Source organism: Artibeus jamaicensis, unplaced genomic scaffold (genome assembly GCF_021234435.1).
Source record: "Artibeus jamaicensis isolate MK-2021 breed Jamaican fruit bat unplaced genomic scaffold, CSHL_Jam_final scaffold_1019, whole genome shotgun sequence".
In the NCBI taxonomy this organism is placed as follows: Eukaryota; Metazoa; Chordata; class Mammalia; order Chiroptera; family Phyllostomidae; genus Artibeus; species Artibeus jamaicensis.
In genome coordinates this window covers 16129532-16146819 of record NW_026522025.1, presented here as the reverse complement: position 1 = coordinate 16146819, position 17288 = coordinate 16129532, and the positions used below count along the sequence as shown (strand labels likewise).

General features: G+C 41.3%; 1 pseudogene; it reads left to right on the top strand.

The window, feature by feature from the left end:
• Window positions 1-4518: 4518 nt before the first annotated feature.
• On the top strand, window positions 4519-5104 carry LOC119049329 (ubiquitin-conjugating enzyme E2 variant 2-like; annotated as a pseudogene).
• The last annotated feature ends 12184 nt before the right edge of the window (window positions 5105-17288 follow it).

Sequence of the window (17288 nt, the reverse complement as noted above, 5' to 3'; positions counted from 1 at the left end):
CTAACAACAACTTCCCTCAGTTTGTTTATTTAGAATTGTCTCTATTTTGTCTTCTTTCCTAAAGAATAGTTCAGATATATAACTCTTGGCTGACAAGTTTTTCTTTTGATGTCTGAATTGTCATTGCAATGTTTTATGGCTTCTTTTTTAAAGTATATTTTATTGATTATGCCATTACAGTTGTCCTATTCTCCCCCTTCATTCCCCTCCACCCTTTAAACCCCTCCCCCACCATTCCCCCCCTTTAGTTTATGACCACGGTGTCTCAAGTTCTTTAGATTTTATATATCCCCTACTATTCTTGCCCTCCCCCCTATCTATTTTCTACCTACTCTCTATGCTACTTATTTTCTGTACCTTCTCCCCCCTTCTTCTCCCACTCCCCTGTTGCTAACCCTCCACGTGATCTCCATTTCTGTGGTTCTGTTCCTGATCTAGCTGTCCTCTTAGTTTGCTTCTGTTTTAGGTGTTTTGCTTCTGTTTAGGTTGTTCATAACTGTGAGTATGTTGTCTTTTCACTGTTCATATTTTTTATCTTCTTTTTCTTAAATAAGTCCTTTTAACATTTCATATAATAAGGGCTTGGTGATGATAAACTCCTTGAATTTGACCTTATCTGAGAAGCACTTTATCTGCCCTCCCATTCTAAATGAAAGCTTTGCTGGATAGAGCAATCTTGGTTGTAGGTCTTTGGATTTCATGACTTGGAATACTTCTTTCCAGCCCCTTCTTGCCTGCAAGGTCTCTTTTGAGAAATCAGCTGACAGTCTGATGGGAACTCCTTTGTAGGTGACTGTCCCCTTATGTCTTGCTGCTTCTAGGATTCTCTCCTTCATTTTAATCTTGGGTAATGTAATGATGATGTGCCTTATGTTCCTTCTTGGGTCCAACTTCTTTGGGACTCTTTGAGCGTTCTGGATTTCCTGGAAGTCTATTGCCTTTGCCAAATTGGAGAAGTTCTCCTTAATTATTTGTTCAAATAAGTTTTCCACTTGTGGCTGTTCCTCTTTTCCTTCTGGTACCCCTATAATTCAGATGTCGGAACATTTAAAGATATCTCCCAGAGGTGCCTAAGCCTCTCCTCATTTTTTTGAATTCTTATTTTTTCATTCTTTTCTCTTTGGTTGTTTCTTTCTTCCTTCTGGTTCACTCCATTGATTTGAGTCCTGGTTTTCTTCCCATCACTATTGGTTTCCTGTGCATTTCCCTTCATTTCAATTAGTTTAGCCTTCATTTGTTCCTCTAATTTATGACTAAAATCAACCAATTCTGTGAGCATTCTGATCACCAGTGTTTTGAACTGTGCATCTGAAAGGTTAGCTGTCTCTTGGTCACTTAGATTTATTGGCTCTGGGACTTTGAGCTGTTCTTGAGCCATAATGTTTTGGTCTGTTCGCACCTGTTATGTATGAGGGGCAGAGCCTTAGGTGTTCACCAGGGTGGGGCCATCCAGGTCGCTGGGTTGTGACGCTTTATGTGGGGGCAGGGTCAGAGGGGGACAATGGTGTTTGTTTCCTCTGCGGCTTTCCACAAGCAAATTGGGCCCTTCTGGTGCTGGTTCTCAGGTGTGTGGGCTTGTGCACCCTCTAGGACCCTGTGGGACTCTCCAATGAATTCTCTGTGAGCCTGGGAGCTTCTCCCGGCACCTCAGTCCTGAAAGTCTTTCCAATTGGTGCTTTCAGGCTCTAATTCTTGTCGCTGGGGCCCTGGCCCGAGCAGTCTGGCTCACTGCTCACTCCTTCCCTTGTTTTATCTGCATGCAAATGTGTGACTGTGGTCAGCCAGGCGCCTTGCACCCTCATTGGGTTGGCCCGTTGCCACCCTATGCCTAGGATCCGCCAACTGCCGCCTGCGCTCCTGAGCTCCTGGGTTGGTCCAGCTGATCTTTCCTGCCTGACCCCACTCTGCTGCTGACTCTGCCCCTCTTACCCATCTGGTTGAACGGTTCGTTGTTGTCGGACTTCTGTACAGTTCAATTTTTTGTGTTTTGCCTGCGTTGTTTATTACTAAAACTTTGTTGTCTTTAAACTTGGTTGTGCAAGGAGATACAGTGTTTTCACCTATGCCTCCATCTTGGCCGGAAGTCCTGTTTTCTGGCTTCTACTGTTTCTTTCGAGAAGTCAACCATTATTTGTACGGTTTTCACTGTTTACTCATTTAAATATATTTTCTGCTCCTTTCTCTCTCTTACCCTCAGGATTTTAACTGTGTGTGGAATACATTGTTTCCTGTGACCCCACACAGGTCTCTAAGATTCTGTTCATTTTTCTTTCATCTTTTTTCCTCCCATCTCTTGCAGATTTATAATTTCTATTGACCTAACCTTAAGTTCTCTGACTACTGTTTTTCACGTCAAATCTTCTGTTGAGCTTACTAATAAACTTTTCATTTCAGCACGGTACTTCTCAGCACTAGAATTGTCATCTGGATTTTTTTTATAGGGACTGTTTTCTGGTGAGGCTCCTTATTTATCAGTCAGTATTAGTGTATTTTCCCTTAATTATTTGACTATATACTTTTTTAATCCTCAGATGTATTTATAAAGCTGCTTTGAGAATTTTCTTTCTTAAAGCCAACACCTGGGCCCATTAGAAATCAATTTTTATTGACTGGTACTATTTCTTGAATACAGATCATACTTTTCTGTTTGTTTATCTAATTTTTTTTTGTTAAAAAGCAAAGATTGTAAATAATCTGTCCAGTGCTTTATTCTCCTTATGATGTTTTTTGTTTCAGCAGGTAACTACCTCGTCTGCACTCAAAATTGCAAAATTTATCCGTCCCAGAGTGTGCAGCCACGGACGTCTCTGCTCAGTTGTTTTGTTTGCTCCTGGATGAAGAATGCTTGGCTCCCTGAGGTCTCCCCTACACCTATGTGGTTTATCGGTAAGTCAGTGATTTGGGCAGAGGTTATGCTCAGACACCTCAAGTCTGTGAGCTCTTTTTCCATTGCTGTCTGAGGTGTGTGGGCTGCGGAGAGTGTTCGAAAGTACAGCTATTTTACAAGTCTCCCCACACTGTCCATTTCTTTGGGTTATACACAGAGGTTAGCACTTATTTATTTATTTATATTTTTAAAGATTATATTTATTTCTTTATAGAGAGAGAAGAAGGGAGGGAGAAAGAAAAGGAGAGAGAAACATCAATTAGTTGTCTCTCGCACACCCTCAGCTGGGGTCCAGCCCACCCCACAACCCAGGCATGTGTCCTGATGGGGAATCGAACTGGACTCAATCCACTGAGCCATACCTGCCAGGACAGTTTAGCACTTAATGAGAGCTATGCAGAGATTCTGTTATATCGGCCCCTCTCTGGCTCTCTCATTTCTAAAATTTCCCCATACTAACTGTTCTGCCATCCTCCCCAAGCCAAGACAACCATTTCACTCAGCTGATAAAACTGTAGATTTTTGCTGCTCAACATGGGTGCAGGTGCATGCGAATGCCTCCTGCCCTCTGCCCAGCATGAAGGCCACAGGTTTATTCTTCTCCTGGGTATGGTAATTTTCATGAGTCAGACCTCTTACATTGTTGCTTCACCTTGGTCACTTTCCAGTTCTATGAAATTGTAGCTGTTAATAATTTTGTCCAGTTTTGTACTAGTTTGCTGTGGAGGGGGATTTCTCTACCTCTCCTTCATGCCACCATTATAGAAAGTAGAATCACCAAACAGATTTTTTTTTAAGAAGAGGGAGGGTGGTAGAGAGAGAGAGAGAGAGAGGGAATGAGAGACACTGACAATGAAGGAGAGACATTGTTTAGTTGCCTTCTCGTACATGCCCCATGTAGGGATTGCATTTGAAACCTGGGTATATGCTCTGACCAAGAATCAAACCCATGACTTTCAGTCTATGGGAGGACACTCTAACTAAATGAGAGCTACTCTAACTGGCCAGGGCCAAACAAGCTTTTTTGGTAGAAATTTACAAATTGATTCCAAGATTCATATGGACATACAAAGGACCTAAAATAGTCAAATAATTTTGAAAAAGTAAAAAAAAAAACTTATTCTATGACTCCAAGACTTATTGTACAACTAGTATGATTTTAGCATAAGGAGAGACACATAGGTCAATGGAGAGAAGTAAGAACAGTCTCAATCACACATGATCCATTTATTTTTGACAATGGTGCTGAGGTATTTTATGGGGACAGTATAGTCTTTTCAACAAATGGTGCTACAATTGCCCCTTACTTTACACCACATACATGCATCAACTTGAAATGTATCATAGACCTAAACGTAAGGGCAAAGACTATTAAAAATATAGAGAAACTTAGGATCTTTGTAACTTTGAAGTGAGCAAAGATTTTTTTTGATGGGCACAAAAAATATAAACTCTAAAAGAAAAACATTGATAAACTGGACTTTATCAAAATCAAAATTATTTTTTCTTAGAAAGACTTTATTAAGAAAATGAAAAGGCTAGGCAACAACTGGGAGAAAGTTCTGCAAAACATTTATCTGGTAAAATACTTGTATCCATTTTTCTCTGACCAGCTTATTTCACTTAATATAATGCTCTCAGGGTCCATTCATTCTGTTGCAAAATATGTTAAAGTTCCTTGTAATTTTCACTTGTTGGAAGAACTTGAAGAAGGACAAAAAGAAGTAGGTATGGTATGGTTAGCTGGGGCCTTGAAGGTGATGAAGATGTGACACTTGCAAGGTGCAAAAGGTGGACAGGCATGATTATTGGACCACCAAGACTGGAATAATTGAGGAAAGCTGAACCGTGGAGAAAGTTACGCTTGGAGTGAGCCTGAAAGAACTGACTTGTAGGATTTCAGGAGGTGGTGATGGGGATGGAGAACAGTCCAGGTAGAGAAGAGAAAAGATAAATTATGAAAACAGAATACATACCCTGAAAGGAGAATGTGGACCTAAATACCCATAAGCCCCTCTATCAAATTTGTAACCAAAATTAATATGAATGGAATAAATAATTCCAGTGGAATGGTAGAAGCAGGGAGCATATCAGTGTTAACAAAATGGCAAAACTCATACAGTTTTAAAGTTATACTTCAAGATCTAAGACATCTAATGATGTCCAAAGCAAATACGAAGCTTCTAGCCACAAGAAGGACAAACACAAAACAATTAATTTTAGTGGATCTCAAACTTGTCTTAAATCCAGTCTTCTAGTGGATTCACAGTCTTCTAATCAAGACATGTTAATGTCTTGATAAATATCACAATGCAAAATACCCAGAAATTAAGTAAAATAATTCTACCTGGTAAACATGACCTGAACATTTGTAAAAATATACTTAATATATGTATACACATTACATTTTCAGGTAATAGGAGGAAAAATGCAGCATAATTTTTTTAAGACACTGTCATTTAAACACGAACCTGGAGTACTCGAAATAGAATTCAAATTTCCAAGATGAAAGGGTGGTGAGCAGTGTCAGATAGCTGTGGAAGCATGTGTGTCTCTCTAAAAGGTAAACATCTCAAGAAGGAATAAGAGAAATGGCACGCGTTATCCACCTTGCTCAGTGAAAGAGCTTCAGTTTAAATTGTCTGAACTAGTGGGTACAATGAATATCGCCACAAATCGTTTTAGTTTTTGAAGGGGTGTGGGTGCTGACCCCCAGCAGTATCAAAAATATGTCCAGGATTGTTTTGATACATTTATTCATAATAAAAAAATTCACAGGGAAGGTCAATTAATTTCTGTTAAAAGATGTTTCTCTGTGTTACATGTAACAGACATGGAAGATTTTCTTTAATCTTTGCTTGATGAGACCATGCATTAAGTTTAAGTGAAGTCAGCAAAAAAGAAATAGGTGTATGGATATGTGATTTTACAGTTTTAAAACGTAGATAAAATGTGGATTGTGTCCTCAGAAATGGTGCCATTTCCATAATATTACATTGATGTAGCATATGTACAGTGCCTTGCTGAGATAGAAAAAATTGGAATTATTATAGCTTTTTCTCTATACACCATTTCTATTGTTTCTCTTATTTTGTACACTTCTTGTGATTGGAATTGACAGAATATTTCAGAGAATAAATTACCTCATTACTTTCATTTCTCCTTTGGAGAAGGAGGAATCCCAGGTACTGTATTTTGACTTTGGTTTCACCAAAGATGTATTAAAAAGATGTTTGAATTCTAGAAATTTTTATATAATTATAAATTGTAAATTATCCAACTACACATTCTATTTTTTCTTCATAGCATCTTTTTTTTTCATGACATTTTTTCCAATGCTTTTAATATTAACTGGGATTAATTTTATTCATTTCATTTATCTTTCATTTTAGTAGATTGTAATTCTTTTTTTTAAGGGTTTTCTGGGCCCCTTTTAAAAAATATTTTTATTGATTATGCTATTACAGTTGTTCCATTTCCTCCCTTCATCTCTCTCTACCCTGCATACCCTCTCCCCCATCATTCCCCCACTTTAGTTCATGTCCATGTGTCATAAGTTCTTTAGCTTATACATTTACCATACTACTCTTGCCCTCTCCCTTGTCTATTTTCTACCTACTATGTATGCTACTTATTCTCTGTACCTTTTCCCCCTCTTTCCTCCTCCCACTCCCCTGTTGCTAACCCTCCATGTGATCTCCATTTCTGTGGTTCTGTTCCTGATCTAGTTGTTTCCTTAGTTTGCTTTTGTTTTAGGTGGGGTTGTTAATATCTGTGAGTTTGCTGTCTTTTTACTGTTCATATTTTTTATCTTCTTTTTCTTAGATTAGTCCTTTTAACATTTCATATAATAAGGGCTTGGTGATGATGAATAGCTTTAACTTGACCTTATCTGAGAAGTGCTTTATCTGCCCTTCCATTCTCAGTGAAAGCTTTGCTGGATAGAGCAGTCTTGGTTGTAGGTCCTTGCCTTTCATGACTTGGAATACTTCTTTCCAGCTCCTTTTTGCCTGCAAGGTCTCTTTTGAGAAATCAGCTGACAGTCTGATGGGAACTCCTTTGTAGGTAACTGTCTTCTTATCCCTTGCTGCTTCTAGAATTCTCTCCTTCATTTTAATCTTGGCTAATATAATTATGATGTGCCTTGGTGTGTTTCTTCTTGGGTCCAACTTCTTTGGGCCTCTCTGAGCTTCCTGGACTTCCTGGAAGTCTATTTTCTTTGCCAGGTTGGGGAAGTTCTCCTTCATTATTTGTTCAGATAAAATTTCCACTTGTTGCTCTTCCTCTTCCCCTTCTGGTACTCCTATAATTTGGATGTTGGAACTTTTAAAGATGTCCTGGAGGTTCCTAAGCCTCTTCTCATCTTTTTGAATTCTTGTTTCTTCATTCTTTTTTGTTTGGTTGTTTCTTTCTTCCTTCTGGTCCACTCCATTGATTTGGTTCCCAGTTTTCTTCCCAATACTATTGGTTCCCTGTGCATTTTCTTTTATTTCACTTGGCATAGCCTTCACTTTTTCATCTAATTTGTGACCAGAATCAACTAAATCTGTAAGCATCCTGATCACCAGTGCTTTGAACTGTATAGCTGATACGTTGGCTATCTCTTGGTCACTCAGATGTATTGGCTCTGGGGATTTGATCTGTTCTTCCATTTGAGCTATTTTTTAAATCTGGTGGAGCCTGTTACATAGTGAGGGGTGGAGCCTTAGGTGTTCACCAGGGTGGGGCAAACCAGTTGCTGGGTTGTGACACTGTATGTGGGGGTGAGGTCAAAGAAGGAACAACTCCTCTCTCTCTTAGATTTCAGTCCCCTCTGCTGTTTCCCACAAGCAAATTGGGCCTTTCTGGTGCTGGTTCCCAGGTGGGTGGGCTTGTGTATGTTCTAGGACCCTGTGGGTCTCTCCTACGAACTCTACTGTGAGGCACCTCAACCCTTGAAAGTTTTTTTCATTGGTGCTTTAAGGCTTTATTTCCCATCACTGGCACCTGTGTTGCATGGTCTGTCTTGCTGCCCATTTTCATCTGGTTTACCTGCGTACGAATGTGTGACTGCATTCAGACAGCTGCCTTGTGTGCCTCACTGGGTCTGCTCATTACCATCCCACACCTGGGGTCTGCCAGCCACCACTTTTTTCTGCCACAACCCCTTTTTTTGGCTGCCAACTCCACCACTCTTACCAGTCTGGATGAATGTCGGACTTCCGTACAGTTCAATTTTCTGTCAGTTCCAGTTGTTTTTTGTTTCTCAATTTTTGTGGTTCTTAATTTTGGTTGAACAAGGAGGCACAGTGTGTCTACCTGTGCCTCCATCTTGGTTGGAAGTCCAGATATGTGATTTTTTTTCTTGTAGGTGAGGCTTTTATTTATTTACTTGGATCTATTAATTTCTTTTTTTTTTAATTTTATATTTTATTGATTATGCCATTACAGTTGTTCTATTTCCCCCCTTTATTCCCCTCCACCCTGTATACCTGGTTCCCCCCTTTCCCCCCCCTTCCCCCCTTTCCCTCCCCACCATTCCCCCCTTTAGTTTATGACCATGTGTCTCAAGTTCTTTAGATTCTATATTTCCCATACTATTCTTGACCTCCCCCCATCTATTTTCTACCTACCGTCTATGCTGCTTATTTTCTGTACCTTCTCTCCCCTTCTTCTTCCCCCACTCCCCTATTTCTAACCCTCCATGTGATCTTCATTTCTATGGTTCTGCTCCTGATCTAGCTGTCCTCTTGGTTTGCTTTTGTTTTAGGTGGGGTTGTTAATATCTGTGAGTTTGCTGTCCTTTCACTGTTTATATTTTTTATCTTCTTTTTCTTAGATAAGTCCCTTTAACATTTTATATAATAAGGGCTTGGTGATGATGAACTCCTTGAACTTGACCTTATCTGAGAAGCACTTTATCTGCCCTTCTATTCTAAATGAAAGCTTTGCTGGATAGAGCAATCTTGGATGTAGGTCTTTGGATTTCATGACTTGGAATACTTCTTTCCAGCCCCTTCTTGTCTGCAAGGTCTCTTTTGAGAAATCAGCTGACAGTCTGATGGGAACTCCTTTGTAGGTGACTGTCCCCTTATGTCTTGCTGCTTCTAGGATTCTCTCCTTCATTTTAATCTTGGGTAATGTAATGATGATGTGCCTTGGTGTGTTCCTTCTTGGGTCCAACTTCTTTGGGCCTCTCTGAGCTTCCTGGACTTCCTGGAAGTCTATTTCCTTTGCCAGATTGGGGAAGTTCTCCTTAATTATTTGTTCAAATAAATTTTCCACTTGTGGCTGTTCCTCTTCTCCTTCTGGTATCCCTATAATTCGGATGTTGGAACTTTTAAAGATGTCCTGGAGGTGCCTAAGCCTCTCCTCATCTTTTTGAATTCTTGTTTCTTCATCTTTTTCTGTTTGGTCATTTTTTTCTTCCTTCTGGTCCACTCCCTTGATTTGAGTCCCAGTTTCCTTTACATCATTATTGGTTTCCTATGCATTTCCCTTCATTTCACTTAGTTTAGCCTTCAGTTTTTCCTCTAATTTATGACTAAAATCAACCAATTCTGTGAGTATCCTGATTACCAATATTTTGAACTGTGCATTTAAGAGTTTGGCTATTTCTTCATTGCTTAGAGCGATTGGCTCTGGGGCTTTGAGCTGTTCTTCTTGAGCCATAATGTTTTGCTCAGTTCATGCCTGTTAGGTATGAGGAGTGGACGGGGCCATCCAGGTCGCTGGGTTGTGATGCTGTATGTGGGGGCGGGGTCAGAGAGGGACAGTGGTGGTCCCCTCTGCTGCCCCCAGTTGCCGGGGCCTGCGTGGTCCATCTCAGTCTCACCACTTGCTCATTTGCTGATTATCTGAGCTTAAATGTGTGATCCCAGTCAGCCCTCAGTGGGTTCGCCGCCTTGCACCCTGAGTGGGTCCGCCCACTGCTACTCCACACCTGGGATCTGCCCACTGTCTACCCGCCTGGGTCACACACTGTTCGAGCTGGTGGATCTTTCCTGCCCGACCTCACTCTACCGCTGGCTCTGCCCCTCTTACGGGTTTGGCTGAAGGGTTTGTTGTTGTCAGACTTCCGTATAGTTCAATTTTCTGTGGTTTGGCTGCGTTTTTGTTGCTAAAACTTTGTTGTTTTTAAACTTAGTTGTGAGAGAAGGCAGAGCGTTTCCACCTATGCCTCCATCTTGTTCGGAAGTCTCAGATATGTAATTCTTAACTGTGGTTCTGGTTTTACTAAAGTGATTAGAGGTTGTAAGTTACTGGTTTTCATTTCAAAGCACTAGGTATAAAACTTTATTAAAAATACTATTTTCTTCATTAAACAAAAAGAAAGGTAATAAAGACACATTTCTTAAACATGCCCTGACATGTTTTTATGAAGTTCATTAAAATTTAAAGCTTTGAGCTACCTTTCCTTGGTCATTGGTATATTAAAGTCGGTGACACTTTGACTAAGCTATTACATTCAACATGGCTATTCTATTTTGATTATCAAAGATGTTTAAAGTGCTTTAAAATGACACATAGAGAATATATAGATACAAACTAGTACATGTATAGTTTATTAAAATAGGTTGACATCAACTATTACCAACTATTACATTCTTAAAATTTTTATTTTTTATTTTAAAAAATATTTTATTTATTTATTTTTAGAGAGAGAGTAAGGGAAGGAGAAAGAGGGAGAAAAACATCCAGCATAAGGAATGAAATACACACACACATACAATGTAGCAACATGGATGGGTCTTAGAACTGTTATGTTGCTAACTACAAGAAGTCAAACACAAAGGACTACATACTGTATGGTTGCATTTATATAAAATTCTAAAAAGACAAGACTATCATTACAGAGAAGTGGTTGTTAGGGGCTGAGGGTGGTGTGGAGATTGACTGCAAAAGGGCAAGAGAGAACTTTTGGAGATAAACAAGTATGGTAGATTATGTTGTTGTGGTGGTTACATAATGGTATATATTTAGCAAAATTTATTGAATTGTACTCTTAAAGTTGTGTGAATTTCATTGTATGTACATTACTTGATAGTATATCTAATTAGGAAAAAGGCAAGGGAATGATAAAGACAAAATTCATGTAGTGGTTACCTTTGGAGGAGATGCAGGGAGAGGGAATGTGAGAGATGCACATGAGAATATTGGTGATGTTTTTAATGTTTTTTCTGTTATTAAGTTAAAATTTAAAATAACGGGGAAATGAGCCAATAAGGGAAAAAAATGTGGACATGTGCAGATAACCTTAGTAGTTTAAGGAAGAGGATACAGAAGAATGTGATGGCAAAGCTATTGTTCGTTTTTAAACATGAGAGATGCTAGAACATGTTATACCAACAAGAATGACTTCCTAGAGTGGGAAAGAATAATATGGAAGAAAAAGGGGACAAAGGAGAAGCAGAGTCCTTGGGGGGGGGGGCATGAGGGCATGGCTCCTGAAGTCAAGGGGAACGAGTGGCCTTTGGTCATGGGAAGGTGTCCTTTCTGGTGACAAGAAGGAATAAGGAAATGGGTAAGATTCACTGGGGCAGAGGAACTTAGTGGTGGGAAGAGGAAGCAATTTCCTTGTGAAAATTTCTATTTTCTCCATCATGTATGAGTCAAGGTCATCAGCAGAAGTGGGGAGGGGGAGGGGATTTGATTTGAGGAGAGTGTTTGAAATGGCCGTCTGGAGTGTGCAGTGAGGATCCCGACAGGGAGTGTATGCTTCCTACCTGGCTTACAGCACCCCTTCGTTCAATGCCAGCTACACGCAGGGCCTCTGTTGGCTGAGGGCTCTGTGCTCTTGTGGCTGTGGTCTGGAGGGGAGAAGGCTCAGTATGAGTAAGAGGCAGCAGAGGAGACAGCTGTCTTCCTGGCAGTCTCTTTGTCCCGGATCTGCAGTCAAAAATATTGCTAGAGATTTGTTTACAACATTTTGTTCTCCGTGGAGGGTTTGCTTGGTACTCTAATGTTTCCAGCTAGACCAGGGCTAAACAGAATTTTTTTTAGGTAGTTTCTGTTTGGGGCATTTGTACATGGTGTTTTCGATGTGTACTGACTGAATGGAGCAGTTGATTGCTCCTTTTGTCATGCCCCCATTCTGTGTGCTATACTGTCATATGGGTTATACTGTGTGTGTATATACATATGTGTGTGTATAGTGTGTGTATACATATATGTGTATACTCTGTGTGTGTATATATGTATATGCACGTACACACAATGTATGATATACTATAACAGTTTTTCCTACTTAACATATAATTTGTGCTTTACCTTTCTGTCTGTGCCAGGTTGTAGGCATTCAATAAAAGTAGAATAAATTAATCAAGAAATCAAAATGTATTTATCGAATATTTATCACAGTGCTTGGGAGAAAGGCTTTAGCAAGAAGTGTGACAGACACTGCCCTCAGGTCACCTACAATGTGGTTGGTAAGACATATACATACATATTAAGGAAATGATGTGGTGTAATATCAACATGCAGAATTAGGAGTTGAATTTAAAGTCTAAAGAAACTAATTATATTTATGACCTTGGGCAACTTGCTTTACTTTTCTGAGCCTTGGTTACCTTGTTTATAAAAATGGGGGCTTGGGTTATTGTGAGAAATAAATAGTATGGGTATCATACTGTTTGAGCATAGTTAGAGAGTTCAATCAGGTTGATCTTGTCACATGAAAATATCTCATTAGTTAAGTGCCACATTCAAAGTGCAGACAGTTGTTCTCTCACCTGTAAATGGAGACCAACCATGTCAACACCTCCTTCTTACAGTCACTATGGGAATTGTGCTGTAACAATACTAAGCTGATGACCTGGGTTATTTCCTTTGGTTTTCACAATAATGCCGAGGTTGGAGGATTCTTATGTCTGTTTCACAGATGAGGAAACTAAAATATTGAGAGATGAATTGATTTTTCCAAGGTCACACAACTAGTACATGGTAGAATCAAGGGATATAAACCCAAGCAACCTTTTAATGCGATGTTAGTAATAGTAGTGGTATTAGTAGTACCAGCACTACTACCAATAGGTGTAGGAATTAAGAGTAAGAGTTAACTTTTGTGGGGATGGGCACAACACACTTCTTGGCCAGAAGTAGGCCTTTTTAACCCCTGCAAAAAGTCTGCCTTACAGGAAAGCGGTACAAGACAAGGCCAGAACAGATGGTCAGAGCTGGTAAAGAGAGAACTACATATATAAAGCTGTATATGTTAGACACATTTGTCGTGAGCAAGGAGGCTCTTAGGTCTACTATGTCAGCCTGGAACTCAAGACATGGGTGGGACAGAAATAAAGATTTGGTGGGGGTGGTGTCCAAAGGTGGTAAAACATAGTGTCTTACATTCTTGCAGAACTTCTGAGTTTGCCTAGAGCTTTCACATCCAAGGTGTTTGCTGATGCTCACAATAACCTTGTCATTAGGAAGTATAGGTCATGCCCATGGATTATTACCTGCAAGATGCCTACTCTAAAGTGGACACTTAATTAAATCACTTCCTTGTTTGTAGACAAGACAAAGAGGTTCAAAGATGTTAAGTAACTTGCCCAAGTTCACGGAGCCAGTAAATGTTGGAGCTAGGACTTGGACATAATTCCTTTGCTCTCAGCTTATTCAGTTTTCCACACTCTGCATCATCAGCCCGATAGTTAGTCCTACATAATTCATCCAACAAACAATTGAGTACCTACTGCCTGTCTCATACAGTATCAAGTTACAGGAATGCAAAGATAAGTATGTGTAATGCTCACAAACCTTTGGGGAAAATGAACTGTTTCTTAAGAAAAGAATTTTACAAGTTCTGACATAGTGGTGGGAGAACAAGTGTTACAGAGGGGGTGTATGTGGGGAGAAAGACTTCACAGAGAAGGCAGAGTTTGAACTGAGTCATGTATCCAAACTATGCTCTCCCAGGTGGTCTGAGTCTTGCACTTAACCCTCCAGGATGTCATGGACTAGTGGACAAGCTGGAAACAGGGAGCTTCTAAGAGGAGAAACAGGGTAAGCAAGAGGCAGAGGGAGTAGATGGATGTAGCTGCCAGGGTCTTGCACCCTGGGATCTCCCTTTGAGAGAACCAGCTGTGAGGAGTACAGGAGCAGACAGCCTCCAGCTGCTGCCCCTCTGGGCTCCATTGCAGCATTCCAGTGAAGGTGGCACTTCCAGGGCTGCCCCTGGCCTTGTCAGAGCATGGCGGAGGTACCAGAGCTATGTTGTTCCTGTTCAATGTGGGAGCCTTACAATAAGTACTTTTGCTCAGGAGCCCGGCCTGACCAACACCTTCTCAGAGCTGCACGTCCGGCAGCCTAGCGATTCCAAACTGATCTCCATTCCTTCCCCTCTTTTTTCTCAACTATCAGATCTACATCCTGCTACAATGCTCTGCCCACCTATGGCCACTACCTTCTCAATGAAATGACACACAGAGTCAGACAGGGAGAGACAATGAGGGCAAAATATTTGGAAATGCCTTTATTGTGTAACTGAGGAGCGGAAAATGAAGAACACCATTGTGTTAAGAGGAAACTCAGCAGAAATCCCTGTGACCACAGTGTGGAGAGAAGAAATCTCAGGAGGATGGTCCCCAGCTGGATTCTATAGAGAAAATAAGGGTAGTGAGAATACTCATAGCTACAGGCCAGGCATAAGAGTCAGTGCTAAAAAAAAGTGTTGACTGAATGAACAAACAGAAACAGAGAACTATTGGGGTATTTAAAGCCAGCAGCTGCAATAGCAAACCCCTAAATTCTCAGTTGGTTTAATCCAGTAAAGTTTTTTCACTCACAGCAAGACCAGTGCTGGTCAGGAGACCTTTCTCTGGGGCTTGTCCCTGTGAAGCGGGTTGCTGTGGATGCCAGGAAAGGGGAGGAAGGAGTCGGAGTATGTGGGTGGGAAGGTTTTTAAAGGTCAGACTTAGGAGTAGTCTGCATCACTTCTCACACCCCCTGAGACAGAAACCCAGACAATTGGCCTCAATCTAATGGGGAAGAGGGGTAGAGAAAAGATTTGTTCCTCGGTGCCCAGGAAGAAGAAAGTGAAACAAGGCTGGGAAAGCCCATGGCATTAACTCTGCCACATGTTAAATGCCAAAGTGTTCAGCAAATAGGAACTCACTATAAACCTTCAGAAAGATGAGTGTATACACGAAGAGATGGGGGAGGGGCATTTAAATTATTAGAATATTTTAGCAGAGTGAGCAGACAGTCCAACTGCAAGAAGTGAGTGAAGGGGGAGAGGGTTGTGAGGAAGTGGCGGTGACTCAGCTCTGCCCCCAGGAATCCTTCCATGCTGCCCACCTCCACCCTCTGACCCCAGGGGTGAACATTGCTCTCAGCTCCCACACACACTTGCATCTGCCCACCTGCAACTGCATGGAAATCACCAGTTCCCCTTCCCAGGCCATGTGCTCTGTAAGGAGGGGGGTGTGCATGCTGCATGCTGTATCCCCAACCCCTTGCCCAGTGCCTGGCACAGAGGCACAATCTGTTGGATGAGTGAAAAGCATTCTCCACTTTGGAGATTCTGGTGTAGGGGACCTGGGGTGAAGAAGGGGCATTTTTCCTTTTGTAATATTTATTTTTTAAAAATTATGGTATAATGTACATAACATAAAAATTACCACTGGAACCATTTTTAAGTGCACAGCTGTGTGGCATTAAGTACATTCTCATTGTGCAACTGTCACCACCATCCATCTCCAGAACTCTTTCATCTTACAAAACTAAAGCTCAGTACTCCTGAAACAACAACTGCCCATTTGCCCCCTTCCCACTGCCCCTGGCCACCCCCACCCTACTTTGTCTATATGAGTTCAAATACTATAAGCAGAATCGTATAGTATTTATTCATTTCTGACTGAGTTATTTCACTTAATGTAATGTCTCCAAGGTCCTATGTTGTAGCACGTGTCAGAAATTCCTTCCTTTTCAAGGCTGTGTACTATTCCATTGCTTGCATATATCACATTTGTTTGTTCACTTGTCTGTACATAGACATGTGGGTAGCTTCTACCTTTTGACTATTGTGAATAATTCTCCTGTGAACATGTGTGTACACATATCTCTTCATGACTCTGTTTTCAATTCTTTGGGGTATATCCATGCTTTTCTCAGCTGCTTCCAGTGGTTGGAACACCCCCCCTTTCATATAAAAGAGGAGAGTTGAGGGGAATGAGGAGGAATGCAGGCGTTGGGGGACAAGCGACAGTGTGGGGTTCAGCAGGGGAAAGGCTGGGACAAGATGCTGGATACAGTGGAGGAGCTTGTTATGGCCAGGAACCCCAGGGAGACAAGGAGGAAAGTCACAGCTCTCTGAAAAGAGAGGGTGTCAGATGACCTAATTTTTAAAGTAAAGGTGGTGTCATCTGCTGACCAGCGAAGGGACTAGGGTGGAAGTGAGGTTGGAGCTAGAGGAAAGAGAGGACTCATAGCAGTGTTGAGAGGAATGCAATTGAGAGATGACGGGAAGACAAATGGTCAAAGGACAGAGACAAAGAAAGGACCCAGGGGCATGTGCATGATGAGAGGGGGTGAAAGTGGAAGGAATTCCTTTTTATTAAAATCAAGCTCACAGGAGGGCAGGGAGTGAAGGAAGTTTGTGGCAAGCCTGCTCGGAAATGGGTGAAACATCATTAGAAGGCTAGTAGGACGTTTGCAAGGGCCCAGGTGGCCACGTGGCATCCCAGCTCACATGGTGGGCTTTGGGGCTCCAGAGGAAGGCAGAGAAAATGGATCATTTCCATTGGAGATGGGCCAGAGGATGTGGCAGAAGGTCAAGGGAGAGGAGGGAGGCTAAATGCCAAAGTGCTGAGCATCGCATGCCTAAACAAACCCATGGACTCATGGAGGTTTCCTGGTACAATAAGGAGAGTTGTCATAGTAAACATAGACACTATTATCTTATCCCAACAAGTCAATTGTGATGCCCCTCTGAACCTGCCCTTGCTGAGAGCCATCTCTCTCTCTAGACTATCTTCTAGCCCAGGAAAACTTACCTAATAGACCAGGGTTTTCCTGGCTGCATCCAGGAACCAGAAATCTCCTTTTGTTCCTGCCTCATAGCTCTGTGGCTGCAGCCTGCAGTTCAATCCAGGGCCACCAGTAACAGATATCAAAGACCTCAGGGAGTCCCCCAGTGACAAGGAATCAAGGAAGTCACTTTACACTTCTGGAAATCCTTACCCTTTCTACTTTACCCTGGCATCTCTGGGCTACAGTGACAATGTCCCCAGTGACTTCATTGTGAATGCATCTTTGTGACAAGAAAAAAATCAGAAAATTTCTAAGCAATTGTATTGAAAAATTCATTTCCACCCTCTTTCCTTTCTCATTTTCCCTTGCTCCTTGATGACCCAATCTATCTTTTTCTTTTAATCCTCACCCAAGGATATCTTTATTGACTTTGGAGACAGGGAGGGAGAGACAG